Below are 17,964 nucleotides of genomic sequence, written 5' to 3'. Positions count from 1 at the left end.
GCAATATTCTCTCAATAAGCTAATTAGCTCAATTGGAGCATTTCTACCATGTTTGGTTGAAATTGGAAATTTACATTTTTCACTTTTGTCAGACGTTTGTAATATTCTCACAATAAGCTAATTAGCTCAATTGGAGCATTTCTAGCACGTTTGGTTGAAATTAGAATTTTACATTTTTCACTTTTGTCAGACAATTGCAATATTCTCACAATAAGCTAATTAGCTCAATTGGAGCATTTCTAGCATGTTTGGTCGAAATTGGAAATTTACATTTTTCAGTGTTGTCAGACGTTTGTAATATTCTCACAATAAGCTAATTAGCTCAATTGGAGCATTTCTAGCATGTTTGGTTGAAATTGGAAATTTACATTTTTCACTTTTGTCAGACGTTTGTAATATTCTCACAATAAGCTAATTAGCTCAATTGGAGCAATTCTAGCATGTTTGGTTGAAATTGGAAATTTACATTTTTCTCTTTTGTCAGACGTTTGTAATATTCTCACAATAAGCTAATTAGCTCAATTGGAGCATTTCTAGCACGTTTGGTTGAAATTGGAAATTTACATTTTTCACTTTTGTCAAACAATTGCAATATTCTCTCAATAAGCTAATTAGCTCAATTGGAGCATTTCTAGCATGTTTGGTTGAAATTGGAAATTTACATTTTTCAGTGTTGTCAGACGTTTGTAATATTCTCACAATAAGCTAATTAGCTCAATTGGAGCATTTCTAGCACGTTTGGTTGAAATTGGAAAGTTACATTTTTCACTTTTGTCAAACAATTGCAATATTCTCTCAATAAGCTAATTAGCTCAATTGGAGCATTTCTACCATGTTTGGTTGAAATCGAAAATTTACATTTTTCAGTTTTGTCAGACGTTTGTAGTATTCTCACAATAAGCTAATTAGCTCAATTGGAGCATTTCTAGCATGTTTGGTTTAAATTGGAAATTTACATTTTTCAGTTTTGTCAGACAATTGCAATATTCTCTCAATAAGCTAATTAGCTCAATTGGAGCATTTCTAGCATGTTTGGTTGAAATTGGAAATTTACATTTTTCAGTGTTGTCAGACGTTTGTAATATTCTCACAATAAGCTAATTAGCTCAATTGGAGCATTTCTAGCATGTTTGGTTGAAATTGGAAATTTACATTTTTCAGTTTTGTCAGACAATGGCAATATTCTCTCAATAAGCTAATTAGCTCAATTGGAGCATTTCTAGCATGTTTGGTTGAAATTGGAAGTTTACATTTTTCACTTTTGTCAGACAATTGCAATATTCTCACAATAAGCTAATTAGCTCAATTGGAGCATTTCTAGCATGTTTGGTTGAAATTGGAAATTTACATTTTTCACTTTTGTCAGACAATTGCAATATTCTCACAATAAGCTAATTAGCTCAATTGGAGCATTTCTAGCACGTTTGGTTGAAATTGGAAATTTACATTTTTCAGTGTTGTCAGACGTTTGTAATATTCTCACAATAAGCTAATTAGCTCAATTGGAGCATTTCTAGCATGTTTGGTTGAAATTGGAAATTTACATTTTTCACTTTTGTCAGACAATCGCAATATTCTCACAATAAGCTAATTAGCTCAATTGGAGCATTTCTAGCATGTTTGGTTGAAATTGGAAATTTACATTTTTCACTTTTGTCAGACGTTTGTAATATTCTCACAATAAGCTAATTAGCTCAATTGGAGCATTTCTAGCACGTTTGGTTGAAATTGGAAATTTACATTTTTCACTTTTGTCAAACAATTGCAATATTCTCTCAATAAGCTAATTAGCTCAATTGGAGCATTTCTAGCATGTTTGGTTGAAATTGGAAATTTACATTTTTCACTTTTGTCAGACGTTTGTAATATTCTCACAACAAGCTAATTAGCTCAATTGGAGCATTTCTAGCACGTTTGGTTCAAAGTGGAAATTTACATTTTTCACTTTTGTCAAACAATTGCAATATTCTCTCAATAAGCTAATTAGCTCAATTGGAGCATTTCTACCATGTTTGGTTGAAATTGAAAATTTACATTTTTCAGTTTTGTCAGACGTTTGTAGTATTCTCACAATAAGCTAATTAGCTCAATTGGAGCATTTCTAGCATGTTTGGTTTAAATTGGAAATTTACATTTTTCAGTTTTGTCAGACAATTGCAATATTCTCTCAATAAGCTAATTAGCTCAATTGGAGCATTTCTAGCATGTTTGGTTGAAATTGGAAATTTACATTTTTCAATTTTGTTAGACGTTTGTAATATTCTAACAATAAGCTAATTAGCTCAATTGGAGCATTTCTAGCATGTTTGGTTGAAATTTGAAATTTACATTTTTCAGTTTTGTCAGACAATGGCAATATTCTCACAATAAGCTAATTAGCTCAATTGGAGCATTTCTAGCATGTTTGGTTGAAATTGGAAATTTACATTTTTCAGTTTTGTCAGACAATCGCAATATTCTCTCAATAAGCTAATTAGCTCAATTGGAGCATTTCTAGCATGTTTGGTTGAAATTGGAAGTTTACATTTTTCACTTTTGTCAGACAATTGCAATATTCTCACAATAAGCTAATTAGCTCAATTGGAGCATTTCTAGCATGTTTGGTTGAAATTGGAAATTTACATTTTTCACTTTTGTCAAACAATTGCAATATTCTCTCAATAAGCTAATTAGCTCAATTGGAGCATTTCTAGCATGTTTGGTTGAAATTGGAAATTTACATTTTTCAGTTTTGTCAGACAATGGCAATATTCTCTCAATAAGCTAATTAGCTCAATTGGAGCATTTCTAGCATGTTTGGTTGAAATTGGAAGTTTACATTTTTCACTTTTGTCAGACAATTGCAATATTCTCACAATAAGCTAATTAGCTCAATTGGAGCATTTCTAGCATGTTTGGTTGAAATTGGAAATTTACATTTTTCACTTTTGTCAAACAATTGCAATATTCTCTCAATAAGCTAATTAGCTCAATTGGAGCATTTCTAGCATGTTTGGTTGAAATTGGAAATTTACATTTTTCAATTTTGTTAGACGTTTGTAATATTCTCACAATAAGCTAATTAGCTCAATTGGAGCATTTCTAGCATGTTTGGTTGAAATTGGAAATTTACATTTTTCAGTTTTGTCAGACAATGGCAATATTCTCTCAATAAGCTAATTAGCTCAATTGGAGCATTTCTAGCATGTTTGGTTGAAATTGGAAATTTACATTTTTCACTTTTGTCAGACGTTTGTAATATTCTCACAATAAGCTAATTAGCTCAATTGGAGCATTTCTAGCATGTTTGGTTGAAATTGGAAACTTACATTTTTCACTTTTGTCAGACGTTTGTAATATTCTCACAATAAGCTAATTAGCTCAATTGGAGCATTTCTAGCATGTTTGGTTGAAATTGGAAATTTACATTTTTCACTTTTGTCAGACAATTGCAATATTCTCACAATAAGCTAATTAGCTCAATTGGAGCATTTCTAGCATGTTTGGTTGAAATTGGAAATTTACATTTTTCAGTGTTGTCAGACGTTTGTAATATTCTCACAATAAGCTAATTAGCTCAATTGGAGCATTTCTAGCATGTTTGGTTGAAATTGGAAATTTACATTTTTCACTTTTGTCAGACGTTTGTAATATTCTCACAATAAGCTAATTAGCTCAATTGGAGCAATTCTAGCATGTTTGGTTGAAATTGGAAATTTACATTTTTCAGTGTTGTCAGACGTTTGTAATATTCTCACAATAAGCTAATTAGCTCAATTGGAGCATTTCTAGCATGTTTGGTTGAAATTGGAAACTTACATTTTTCACTTTTGTCAGACGTTTGTAATATTCTCACAATAAGCTAATTAGCTCAATTGGAGCATTTCTAGCATGTTTGGTTGAAATTGGAAATTTACATTTTTCACTTTTGTCAGACAATTGCAATATTCTCGCAATAAGCTAATTAGCTCAATTGGAGCATTTCTAGCATGTTTGGTTGAAATTGGAAATTTACATTTTTCAGTGTTGTCAGACGTTTGTAATATTCTCACAATAAGCTAATTAGCTCAATTGGAGCATTTCTAGCATGTTTGGTTGAAATTGGAAATTTACATTTTTCACTTTTGTCAGACGTTTGTAATATTCTCACAACAAGCTAATTAGCTCAACTGGAGCAATTCTAGCATGTTTGGTTGAAATTGGAAATTTACATTTTTCACTTTTGTCAGACGTTTGTAATATTCCAACAATAAGCTAATTAGCTCAATTGGAGCATTTCTAGCACGTTTGGTTGAAATTGGAAATTTACATTTTTCACTTTTGTCAAACAATTTCAATATTCTCTCAATAAGCTAATTAGCTCATTTGGAGCATTTCTAGCATTTTTGGTTGAAATTAGAAATTTACATTTTTCACTTTTGTCAGACGTTTGTAATATTCTCACAATAAGCTAATTAGCTCAATTGGAGCATTTCTAGCACGTTTGGTTGAAATTGGTAATTTACATTTTTCACTTTTGTCAAACAATTGCAATATTCTCTCAATAAGCTAATTAGCTCAATTGGAGCATTTCTAGCATGTTTGGTTGAAATTGGAAATTTACATTTTTCACTTTTGTCAGACGTTTGTAATATTCTCACAATAAGCTAATTAGCTCAATTGGAGCATTTCTAGCACGTTTGGTTGAAATTGGAAAGTTACATTTTTCGCTTTTGTCAAACAATTGCAATATTCTCTCAATAAGCTAATTAGCTCAATTGGAGCATTTCTAGCATGTTTGGTTTAAATTGGAAATTTACATTTTTCAGTTTTGTCAGACAATTGCAATATTCTCTCAATAAGCTAATTAGCTCAATTGGAGCATTTCTAGCATGTTTGGTTGAAATTGGAAATTTACATTTTTCAGTGTTGTCAGACGTTTGTAATATTCTCACAATAAGCTAATTAGCTCAATTGGAGCATTTCTAGCATGTTTGGTTGAAATTGGAAATTTACATTTTTCAGTTTTGTCAGACAATGGCAATATTCTCTCAATAAGCTAATTAGCTCAATTGGAGCATTTCTAGCATGTTTGGTTGAAATTGGAAGTTTACATTTTTCACTTTTGTCAGACAATTGCAATATTCTCACAATAAGCTAATTAGCTCAATTGGAGCATTTCTAGCATGTTTGGTTGAAATTGGAAATTTACATTTTTCACTTTTGTCAGACAATTGCAATATTCTCACAATAAGCTAATTAGCTCAATTGGAGCATTTCTAGCATGTTTGGTTGAAATTGGAAATTTACATTTTTCAGTGTTGTCAGACGTTTGTAATATTATCACAATAAGCTAATTAGCTCAATTGGAGCATTTCTAGCATGTTTGGTTGAAATTGGAAATTTACATTTTTCACTTTTGTCAGACAATCGCAATATTCTCACAATAAGCTAATTAGCTCAATTGGAGCATTTCTAGCATGTTTGGTTGAAATTGGAAATTTACATTTTTCAGTGTTGTCAGACGTTTGTAATATTATCACAATAAGCTAATTAGCTCAATTGGAGCATTTCTAGCATGTTTGGTTGAAATTGGAAATTTACATTTTTCAGTTTTGTCAGACGTTTGTAGTATTCTCACAATAAGCTAATTAGCTCAATTGGAGCATTTCTAGCATGTTTGGTTTAAATTGGAAATTTACATTTTTCAGTTTTGTCAGACAATTGCAATATTCTCTCAATAAGCTAATTAGCTCAATTGGAGCATTTCTAGCATGTTTGGTTGAAATTGGAAATTTACATTTTTCAGTGTTGTCAGACGTTTGTAATATTCTCACAATAAGCTAATTAGCTCAATTGGAGCATTTCTAGCATGTTTGGTTGAAATTGGAAATTTACATTTTTCAGTTTTGTCAGACAATGGCAATATTCTCTCAATAAGCTAATTAGCTCAATTGGAGCATTTCTAGCATGTTTGGTTGAAATTGGAAGTTTACATTTTTCACTTTTGTCAGACAATTGCAATATTCTCACAATAAGCTAATTAGCTCAATTGGAGCATTTCTAGCATGTTTGGTTGAAATTGGAAATTTACATTTTTCACTTTTGTCAGACAATTGCAATATTCTCACAATAAGCTAATTACCTCAATTGGAGCATTTCTAGCATGTTTGGTTGAAATTGGAAATTTACATTTTTCAGTGTTGTCAGACGTTTGTAATATTATCACAATAAGCTAATTAGCTCAATTGGAGCATTTCTAGCATGTTTGGTTGAAATTGGAAATTTACATTTTTCACTTTTGTCAGACAATCGCAATATTCTCACAATAAGCTAATTAGCTCAATTGGAGCATTTCTAGCATGTTTGGTTGAAATTGGAAATTTACATTTTTCACTTTTGTCAGACGTTTGTCATATTCTCACAATAAGCTAATTAGCTCAATTGGAGCATTTCTAGCACGTTTGGTTGAAATTGGAAATTTACATTTTTCACTTTTGTCAAACAATTGCAATATTCTCTCAATAAGCTAATTAGCTCAATTGGAGCATTTCTAGCATGTTTGGTTGAAATTGGAAATTTACATTTTTCACTTTTGTCAGACGTTTGTAATATTCTCACAATAAGCTAATTAGCTCAATTGGAGCATTTCTAGCACGTTTGGTTGAAAGTGGAAATTTACATTTTTCACTTTTGTCAAACAATTGCAATATTCTCTCAATAAGCTAATTAGCTCAATTGGAGCTTTTCTACCATGTTTGGTTGAAATTGAAAATTTACATTTTTCAGTTTTGTCAGACGTTTGTAGTATTCTCACAATAAGCTAATTAGCTCAATTGGAGCATTTCTAGCATGTTTGGTTGAAATTGGAAATTTACATTTTTCAGTTTTGTCAGACAATTGCAATATTCTCTCAATAAGCTAATTAGCTCAATTGGAGCATTTCTAGCATGTTTGGTTGAAATTGGAAAATTACATTTTTGACTTTTGTCAGACAATTGCAATATTCTCACAATAAGCTAATTAGCTATATTGGAGCATTTCTAGCATGTTTGGTTGAAATTGGAAAATTACATTTTTCACTTTTGTCAGACAATTGCAATATTCTCACAATAAGCTAATTAGCTCATTTGGAGCATTTCTAGCATGTTTGGTTGAAATTGGAAATTTACATTTTTCAGTGTTGTCAGACGTTTGTAATATTCTCACAATAAGCTAATTAGCTCAATTGGATCATTTCTAGCACGTTTGGTTGAAATTGGAAACTTACTTTTTTCACTTTTGTCAGACAATTGCAATATTCTCTCAATAAGCTAATTAGCTCAATTGGAGCATTTCTACCATGTTTGGTTGAAATTGGAAATTTACATTTTTCACTTTTGTCAGACGTTTGTAATATTCTCACAATAAGCTAATTAGCTCAATTGGAGCATTTCTAGCACGTTTGGTTGAAATTAGAATTTTACATTTTTCACTTTTGTCAGACAATTGCAATATTCTCACAATAAGCTAATTAGCTCAATTGGAGCATTTCTAGCATGTTTGGTTGAAATTGGAAATTTACATTTTTCAGTGTTGTCAGACGTTTGTAATATTCTCACAATAAGCTAATTAGCTCAATTGGAGCATTTCTAGCATGTTTGGTTGAAATTGGAAATTTACATTTTTCACTTTTGTCAGACGTTTGTAATATTCTCACAATAAGCTAATTAGCTCAATTGGAGCAATTCTAGCATGTTTGGTTGAAATTGGAAATTTACATTTTTCACTTTTGTCAGACGTTTGTAATATTCCAACAATAAGCTAATTAGCTCAATTGGAGCATTTCTAGCACGTTTGGTTGAAATTGGAAATTTACATTTTTCACTTTTGTCAAACAATTTCAATATTCTCTCAATAAGCTAATTAGCTCATTTGGAGCATTTCTAGCATTTTTGGTTGAAATTAGAAATTTACATTTTTCACTTTTGTCAGACGTTTGTAATATTCTCACAATAAGCTAATTAGCTCAATTGGAGCATTTCTAGCACGTTTGGTTGAAATTGGAAATTTACATTTTTCACTTTTGTCAGACGTTTTAATATTCTCACAATAAGCTAATTAGCTCAATTGGAGCATTTCTAGCACGTTTGGTTGAAATTGGAAAGTTACATTTTTCACTTTTGTCAAACAATTGCAATATTCTCTCAATAAGCTAATTAGCTCAATTGGAGCATTTCTACCATGTTTGGTTGAAATCGAAAATTTACATTTTTCAGTTTTGTCAGACGTTTGTAGTATTCTCACAATAAGCTAATTAGCTCAATTGGAGCATTTCTAGCATGTTTGGTTTAAATTGGAAATTTACATTTTTCAGTTTTGTCAGACAATTGCAATATTCTCTCAATAAGCTAATTAGCTCAATTGGAGCATTTCTAGCATGTTTGGTTGAAATTGGAAATTTACATTTTTCAGTGTTGTCAGACGTTTGTAATATTCTCACAATAAGCTAATTAGCTCAATTGGAGCATTTCTAGCATGTTTGGTTGAAATTGGAAATTTACATTTTTCAGTTTTGTCAGACAATGGCAATATTCTCTCAATAAGCTAATTAGCTCAATTGGAGCATTTCTAGCATGTTTGGTTGAAATTGGAAGTTTACATTTTTCACTTTTGTCAGACAATTGCAATATTCTCACAATAAGCTAATTAGCTCAATTGGAGCATTTCTAGCATGTTTGGTTGAAATTGGAAATTTACATTTTTCACTTTTGTCAGACAATTGCAATATTCTCACAATAAGCTAATTAGCTCAATTGGAGCATTTCTAGCATGTTTGGTTGAAATTGGAAATTTACATTTTTCAGTGTTGTCAGACGTTTGTAATATTCTCACAATAAGCTAATTAGCTCAATTGGAGCATTTCTAGCATGTTTGGTTGAAATTGGAAATTTACATTTTTCACTTTTGTCAGACAATCGCAATATTCTCACAATAAGCTAATTAGCTCAATTGGAGCATTTCTAGCATGTTTGGTTGAAATTGGAAATTTACATTTTTCACTTTTGTCAGACGTTTGTAATATTCTCACAATAAGCTAATTAGCTCAATTGGAGCATTTCTAGCACGTTTGGTTGAAATTGGAAATTTACATTTTTCACTTTTGTCAAACAATTGCAATATTCTCTCAATAAGCTAATTAGCTCAATTGGAGCATTTCTAGCATGTTTGGTTGAAATTGGAAATTTACATTTTTCACTTTTGTCAGACGTTTGTAATATTCTCACAATAAGCTAATTAGCTCAATTGGAGCATTTCTAGCACGTTTGGTTGAAATTGGTAATTTACATTTTTCACTTTTGTCAAACAATTGCAATATTCTCTCAATAAGCTAATTAGCTCAATTGGAGCATTTCTAGCATGTTTGGTTGAAATTGGAAATTTACATTTTTCACTTTTGTCAGACGTTTGTAATATTCTCACAATAAGCTAATTAGCTCAATTGGAGCATTTCTAGCACGTTTGGTTGAAATTGGAAAGTTACATTTTTCGCTTTTGTCAAACAATTGCAATATTCTCTCAATAAGCTAATTAGCTCAATTGGAGCATTTCTACCATGTTTGGTTGAAATTGAAAATTTACATTTTTCAGTTTTGTCAGACGTTTGTAGTATTCTCACAATAAGCTAATTAGCTCAATTGGAGCATTTCTAGCATGTTTGGTTGAAATTGGAAATTTACATTTTTCAGTGTTGTCAGACGTTTGTAATATTCTCACAATAAGCTAATTAGCTCAATTGGAGCATTTCTAGCATGTTTGGTTGAAATTGGAAATTTACATTTTTCAGTTTTGTCAGACAATGGCAATATTCTCTCAATAAGCTAATTAGCTCAATTGGAGCATTTCTAGCATGTTTGGTTGAAATTGGAAGTTTACATTTTTCACTTTTGTCAGACAATTGCAATATTCTCACAATAAGCTAATTAGCTCAATTGGAGCATTTCTAGCATGTTTGGTTGAAATTGGAAATTTACATTTTTCACTTTTGTCAGACAATTGCAATATTCTCACAATAAGCTAATTAGCTCAATTGGAGCATTTCTAGCATGTTTGGTTGAAATTGGAAATTTACATTTTTCAGTGTTGTCAGACGTTTGTAATATTATCACAATAAGCTAATTAGCTCAATTGGAGCATTTCTAGCATGTTTGGTTGAAATTGGAAATTTACATTTTTCACTTTTGTCAGACAATCGCAATATTCTCACAATAAGCTAATTAGCTCAATTGGAGCATTTCTAGCATGTTTGGTTGAAATTGGAAATTTACATTTTTCACTTTTGTCAGACGTTTGTCATATTCTCACAATAAGCTAATTAGCTCAATTGGAGCATTTCTAGCACGTTTGGTTGAAATTGGAAATTTACATTTTTCACTTTTGTCAAACAATTGCAATATTCTCTCAATAAGCTAATTAGCTCAATTGGAGCATTTCTAGCATGTTTGGTTGAAATTGGAAATTTACATTTTTCACTTTTGTCAGACGTTTGTAATATTCTCACAATAAGCTAATTAGCTCAATTGGAGCATTTCTAGCACGTTTGGTTGAAAGTGGAAATTTACATTTTTCACTTTTGTCAAACAATTGCAATATTCTCTCAATAAGCTAATTAGCTCAATTGGAGCTTTTCTACCATGTTTGGTTGAAATTGAAAATTTACATTTTTCAGTTTTGTCAGACGTTTGTAGTATTCTCACAATAAGCTAATTAGCTCAATTGGAGCATTTCTAGCATGTTTGGTTGAAATTGGAATTTTACATTTTTCAGTTTTGTCAGACAATTGCAATATTCTCTCAATAAGCTAATTAGCTCAATTGGAGCATTTCTAGCATGTTTGGTTGAAATTGGAAAATTACATTTTTGACTTTTGTCAGACAATTGCAATATTCTCACAATAAGCTAATTAGCTATATTGGAGCATTTCTAGCATGTTTGGTTGAAATTGGAAAATTACATTTTTCACTTTTGTCAGACAATTGCAATATTCTCACAATAAGCTAATTAGCTCATTTGGAGCATTTCTAGCATGTTTGGTTGAAATTGGAAATTTACATTTTTCAGTGTTGTCAGACGTTTGTAATATTCTCACAATAAGCTAATTAGCTCAATTGGATCATTTCTAGCACGTTTGGTTGAAATTGGAAACTTACTTTTTTCACTTTTGTCAGACAATTGCAATATTCTCTCAATAAGCTAATTAGCTCAATTGGAGCATTTCTACCATGTTTGGTTGAAATTGGAAATTTACATTTTTCACTTTTGTCAGACGTTTGTAATATTCTCACAATAAGCTAATTAGCTCAATTGGAGCATTTCTAGCACGTTTGGTTGAAATTAGAATTTTACATTTTTCACTTTTGTCAGACAATTGCAATATTCTCACAATAAGCTAATTAGCTCAATTGGAGCATTTCTAGCATGTTTGGTTGAAATTGGAAATTTACATTTTTCAGTGTTGTCAGACGTTTGTAATATTCTCACAATAAGCTAATTAGCTCAATTGGAGCATTTCTAGCATGTTTGGTTGAAATTGGAAATTTACATTTTTCACTTTTGTCAGACGTTTGTAATATTCTCACAATAAGCTAATTAGCTCAATTGGAGCAATTCTAGCATGTTTGGTTGAAATTGGAAATTTACATTTTTCACTTTTGTCAGACGTTTGTAATATTCCAACAATAAGCTAATTAGCTCAATTGGAGCATTTCTAGCACGTTTGGTTGAAATTGGAAATTTACATTTTTCACTTTTGTCAAACAATTTCAATATTCTCTCAATAAGCTAATTAGCTCATTTGGAGCATTTCTAGCATTTTTGGTTGAAATTAGAAATTTACATTTTTCACTTTTGTCAGACGTTTGTAATATTCTCACAATAAGCTAATTAGCTCAATTGGAGCATTTCTAGCACGTTTGGTTGAAATTGGAAATTTACATTTTTCACTTTTGTCAAACAATTGCAATATTCTCTCAATAAGCTAATTAGCTCAATTGGAGCATTTCTAGCATGTTTGGTTGAAATTGGAAGTTTACATTTTTCACTTTTGTCAGACGTTTGTAATATTCTCACAATAAGCTAATTAGCTCAATTGGAGCATTTCTAGCACGTTTGGTTGAAATTGGAAAGTTACATTTTTCACTTTTGTCAAACAATTGCAATATTCTCTCAATAAGCTAATTAGCTCAATTGGAGCATTTCTACCATGTTTGGTTGAAATCGAAAATTTACATTTTTCAGTTTTGTCAGACGTTTGTAGTATTCTCACAATAAGCTAATTAGCTCAATTGGAGCATTTCTAGCATGTTTGGTTTAAATTGGAAATTTACATTTTTCAGTTTTGTCAGACAATTGCAATATTCTCTCAATAAGCTAATTAGCTCAATTGGAGCATTTCTAGCATGTTTGGTTGAAATTGGAAATTTACATTTTTCAGTGTTGTCAGACGTTTGTAATATTCTCACAACAAGCTAATTAGCTCAATTGGAGCATTTCTAGCATGTTTGGTTGAAATTGGAAAATTACATTTTTGACTTTTGTCAGACAATTGCAATATTCTCACAATAAGCTAATTAGCTATATTGGAGCATTTCTAGCATGTTTGGTTGAAATTGGAAAATTACATTTTTCACTTTTGTCAGACAATTGCAATATTCTCACAATAAGCTAATTAGCTCATTTGGAGCATTTCTAGCATGTTTGGTTGAAATTGGAAATTTACATTTTTCAGTGTTGTCAGACGTTTGTAATATTCTCACAATAAGCTAATTAGCTCAATTGGATCATTTCTAGCACGTTTGGTTGAAATTGGAAACTTACTTTTTTCACTTTTGTCAGACAATTGCAATATTCTCTCAATAAGCTAATTAGCTCAATTGGAGCATTTCTACCATGTTTGGTTGAAATTGGAAATTTACATTTTTCACTTTTGTCAGACGTTTGTAATATTCTCACAATAAGCTAATTAGCTCAATTGGAGCATTTCTAGCACGTTTGGTTGAAATTAGAATTTTACATTTTTCACTTTTGTCAGACAATTGCAATATTCTCACAATAAGCTAATTAGCTCAATTGGAGCATTTCTAGCATGTTTGGTTGAAATTGGAAATTTACATTTTTCAGTGTTGTCAGACGTTTGTAATATTCTCACAATAAGCTAATTAGCTCAATTGGAGCATTTCTAGCATGTTTGGTTGAAATTGGAAATTTACATTTTTCACTTTTGTCAGACGTTTGTAATATTCTCACAATAAGCTAATTAGCTCAATTGGAGCAATTCTAGCATGTTTGGTTGAAATTGGAAATTTACATTTTTCACTTTTGTCAGACGTTTGTAATATTCCAACAATAAGCTAATTAGCTCAATTGGAGCATTTCTAGCACGTTTGGTTGAAATTGGAAATTTACATTTTTCACTTTTGTCAAACAATTTCAATATTCTCTCAATAAGCTAATTAGCTCATTTGGAGCATTTCTAGCATTTTTGGTTGAAATTAGAAATTTACATTTTTCACTTTTGTCAGACGTTTGTAATATTCTCACAATAAGCTAATTAGCTCAATTGGAGCATTTCTAGCACGTTTGGTTGAAATTGGAAATTTACATTTTTCACTTTTGTCAAACAATTGCAATATTCTCTCAATAAGCTAATTAGCTCAATTGGAGCATTTCTAGCATGTTTGGTTGAAATTGGAAGTTTACATTTTTCACTTTTGTCAGACGTTTGTAATATTCTCACAATAAGCTAATTAGCTCAATTGGAGCATTTCTAGCACGTTTGGTTGAAATTGGAAAGTTACATTTTTCACTTTTGTCAAACAATTGCAATATTCTCTCAATAAGCTAATTAGCTCAATTGGAGCATTTCTACCATGTTTGGTTGAAATCGAAAATTTACATTTTTCAGTTTTGTCAGACGTTTGTAGTATTCTCACAATAAGCTAATTAGCTCAATTGGAGCATTTCTAGCATGTTTGGTTTAAATTGGAAATTTACATTTTTCAGTTTTGTCAGACAATTGCAATATTCTCTCAATAAGCTAATTAGCTCAATTGGAGCATTTCTAGCATGTTTGGTTGAAATTGGAAATTTACATTTTTCAGTGTTGTCAGACGTTTGTAATATTCTCACAACAAGCTAATTAGCTCAATTGGAGCATTTCTAGCATGTTTGGTTGAAATTGGAAATTTACATTTTTCAGTTTTGTCAGACAATGGCAATATTCTCTCAATAAGCTAATTAGCTCAATTGGAGCATTTCTAGCATGTTTGGTTGAAATTGGAAGTTTACATTTTTCACTTTTGTCAGACAATTGCAATATTCTCACAATAAGCTAATTAGCTCAATTGGAGCATTTCTAGCATGTTTGGTTGAAATTGGAAATTTACATTTTTCACTTTTGTCAGACAATTGCAATATTCTCACAATAAGCTAATTAGCTCAATTGGAGCATTTCTAGCATGTTTGGTTGAAATTGGAAATTTACATTTTTCAGTGTTGTCAGACGTTTGTAATATTCTCACAATAAGCTAATTAGCTCAATTGGAGCATTTCTAGCATGTTTGGTTGAAATTGGAAATTTACATTTTTCACTTTTGTCAGACAATCGCAATATTCTCACAATAAGCTAATTAGCTCAATTGGAGCATTTCTAGCATGTTTGGTTGAAATTGGAAATTTACATTTTTCACTTTTGTCAGACGTTTGTAATATTCTCACAATAAGCTAATTAGCTCAATTGGAGCATTTCTAGCACGTTTGGTTGAAATTGGAAATTTACATTTTTCACTTTTGTCAAACAATTGCAATATTCTCTCAATAAGCTAATTAGCTCAATTGGAGCATTTCTAGCATGTTTGGTTGAAATTGGAAATTTACATTTTTCACTTTTGTCAGACGTTTGTAATATTCTCACAATAAGCTAATTAGCTCAATTGGAGCATTTCTAGCACGTTTGGTTGAAAGTGGAAATTTACATTTTTCACTTTTGTCAAACAATTGCAATGTTCTCTCAATAAGCTAATTAGCTCAATTGGAGCATTTCTACCATGTTTGGTTGAAATTGAAAATTTACATTTTTCAGTTTTGTCAGACGTTTGTAGTATTCTCACAATAAGCTAATTAGCTCAATTGGAGCATTTCTAGCATGTTTGGTTTAAATTGGAAATTTACATTTTTCAGTTTTGTCAGACAATTGCAATATTCTCTCAATAAGCTAATTAGCTCAATTGGAGCATTTCTAGCATGTTTGGTTGAAATTGGAAATTTACATTTTTCAATTTTGTTAGACGTTTGTAATATTCTAACAATAAGCTAATTAGCTCAATTGGAGCATTTCTAGCATGTTTGGTTGAAATTTGAAATTTACATTTTTCAGTTTTGTCAGACAATGGCAATATTCTCTCAATAAGCTAATTAGCTCAATTGGAGCATTTCTAGCATGTTTGGTTGAAATTGGAAATTTACATTTTTCACTTTTGTCAGACGTTTGTAATATTCTCACAATAAGCTAATTAGCTCAATTGGAGCAATTCTAGCACGTTTGGTTGAAATTGGAAATTTACATTTTTCACTTTTGTCAGACGTTTGTAATATTCCAACAATAAGCTAATTAGCTCAATTGGAGCATTTCTAGCACGTTTGGTTGAAATTGGAAATTTACATTTTTCACTTTTGTCAAACAATTTCAATATTCTCTCAATAAGCTAATTAGCTCATTTGGAGCATTTCTAGCATGTTTGGTTGAAATTGGGAATTTACATTTTTCACTTTTGTCAGACGTTTGTAATATTCTCACAATAAGCTAATTAGCTCAATTGGAGCATTTCTAGCACGTTTGGTTGAAATTGGAAAGTTACATTTTTCACTTTTGTCAAACAATTGCAATATTCTCTCAATAAGCTAATTAGCTCAATTGGAGCAATTCTACCATGTTTGGTTGAAATCGAAAATTTACATTTTTCAGTTTTGTCAGACGTTTGTAGTATTCTCACAATAAGCTAATTAGCTCAATTGGAGCATTTCTAGCATGTTTGGTTTAAATTGGAAATTTACATTTTTCAGTTTTGTCAGACAATTGCAATATTCTCTCAATAAGCTAATTAGCTCAATTGGAGCATTTCTAGCATGTTTGGTTGAAATTGGAAATTTACATTTTTCAGTGTTGTCAGACGTTTGTAATATTCTCACAATAAGCTAATTAGCTCAATTGGAGCATTTCTAGCATGTTTGGTTGAAATTGGAAATTTACATTTTTCAGTTTTGTCAGACAATGGCAATATTCTCTCAATAAGCTAATTAGCTCAATTGGAGCATTTCTAGCATGTTTGGTTGAAATTGGAAGTTTACATTTTTCACTTTTGTCAGACAATTGCAATATTCTCACAATAAGCTAATTAGCTCAATTGGAGCATTTCTAGCATGTTTGGTTGAAATTGGAAATTTACATTTTTCACTTTTGTCAGACAATTGCAATATTCTCACAATAAGCTAATTAGCTCAATTGGAGCATTTCTAGCATGTTTGGTTGAAATTGGAAATTTACATTTTTCAGTGTTGTCAGACGTTTGTAATATTCTCACAATAAGCTAATTAGCTCAATTGGAGCATTTCTAGCATGTTTGGTTGAAATTGGAAATTTACATTTTTCACTTTTGTCAGACGTTTGTAATATTCTCACAATAAGCTAATTAGCTCAATTGGAGCATTTCTAGCATGTTTGGTTGAAATTGGAATTTTACATTTTTCAGTTTTGTCAGACAATTGCAATATTCTCTCAATAAGCTAATTAGCTCAATTGGAGCATTTCTAGCATGTTTGGTTGAAATTGGAAAATTACATTTTTGACTTTTGTCAGACAATTGCAATATTCTCACAATAAGCTAATTAGCTATATTGGAGCATTTCTAGCATGTTTGGTTGAAATTGGAAAATTACATTTTTCACTTTTGTCAGACAATTGCAATATTCTCACAATAAGCTAATTAGCTCATTTGGAGCATTTCTAGCATGTTTGGTTGAAATTGGAAATTTACATTTTTCAGTGTTGTCAGACGTTTGTAATATTCTCACAATAAGCTAATTAGCTCAATTGGATCATTTCTAGCACGTTTGGTTGAAATTGGAAACTTACTTTTTTCACTTTTGTCAGACAATTGCAATATTCTCTCAATAAGCTAATTAGCTCAATTGGAGCATTTCTACCATGTTTGGTTGAAATTGGAAATTTACATTTTTCACTTTTGTCAGACGTTTGTAATATTCTCACAATAAGCTAATTAGCTCAATTGGAGCATTTCTAGCACGTTTGGTTGAAATTAGAATTTTACATTTTTCACTTTTGTCAGACAATTGCAATATTCTCACAATAAGCTAATTAGCTCAATTGGAGCATTTCTAGCATGTTTGGTTGAAATTGGAAATTTACATTTTTCAGTGTTGTCAGACGTTTGTAATATTCTCACAATAAGCTAATTAGCTCAATTGGAGCATTTCTAGCATGTTTGGTTGAAATTGGAAATTTACATTTTTCACTTTTGTCAGACGTTTGTAATATTCTCACAATAAGCTAATTAGCTCAATTGGAGCAATTCTAGCATGTTTGGTTGAAATTGGAAATTTACATTTTTCACTTTTGTCAGACGTTTGTAATATTCCAACAATAAGCTAATTAGCTCAATTGGAGCATTTCTAGCACGTTTGGTTGAAATTGGAAATTTACATTTTTCACTTTTGTCAAACAATTTCAATATTCTCTCAATAAGCTAATTAGCTCATTTGGAGCATTTCTAGCATTTTTGGTTGAAATTAGAAATTTACATTTTTCACTTTTGTCAGACGTTTGTAATATTCTCACAATAAGCTAATTAGCTCAATTGGAGCATTTCTAGCACGTTTGGTTGAAATTGGAAATTTACATTTTTCACTTTTGTCAGACGTTTTAATATTCTCACAATAAGCTAATTAGCTCAA

The sequence above is a fragment of the Watersipora subatra genome, chromosome 11 (genome assembly GCF_963576615.1).
Source record: "Watersipora subatra chromosome 11, tzWatSuba1.1, whole genome shotgun sequence".
In the NCBI taxonomy this organism is placed as follows: Eukaryota; Metazoa; Bryozoa; class Gymnolaemata; order Cheilostomatida; family Watersiporidae; genus Watersipora; species Watersipora subatra.
Note: the sequence above shows the minus strand (reverse complement) of the source record.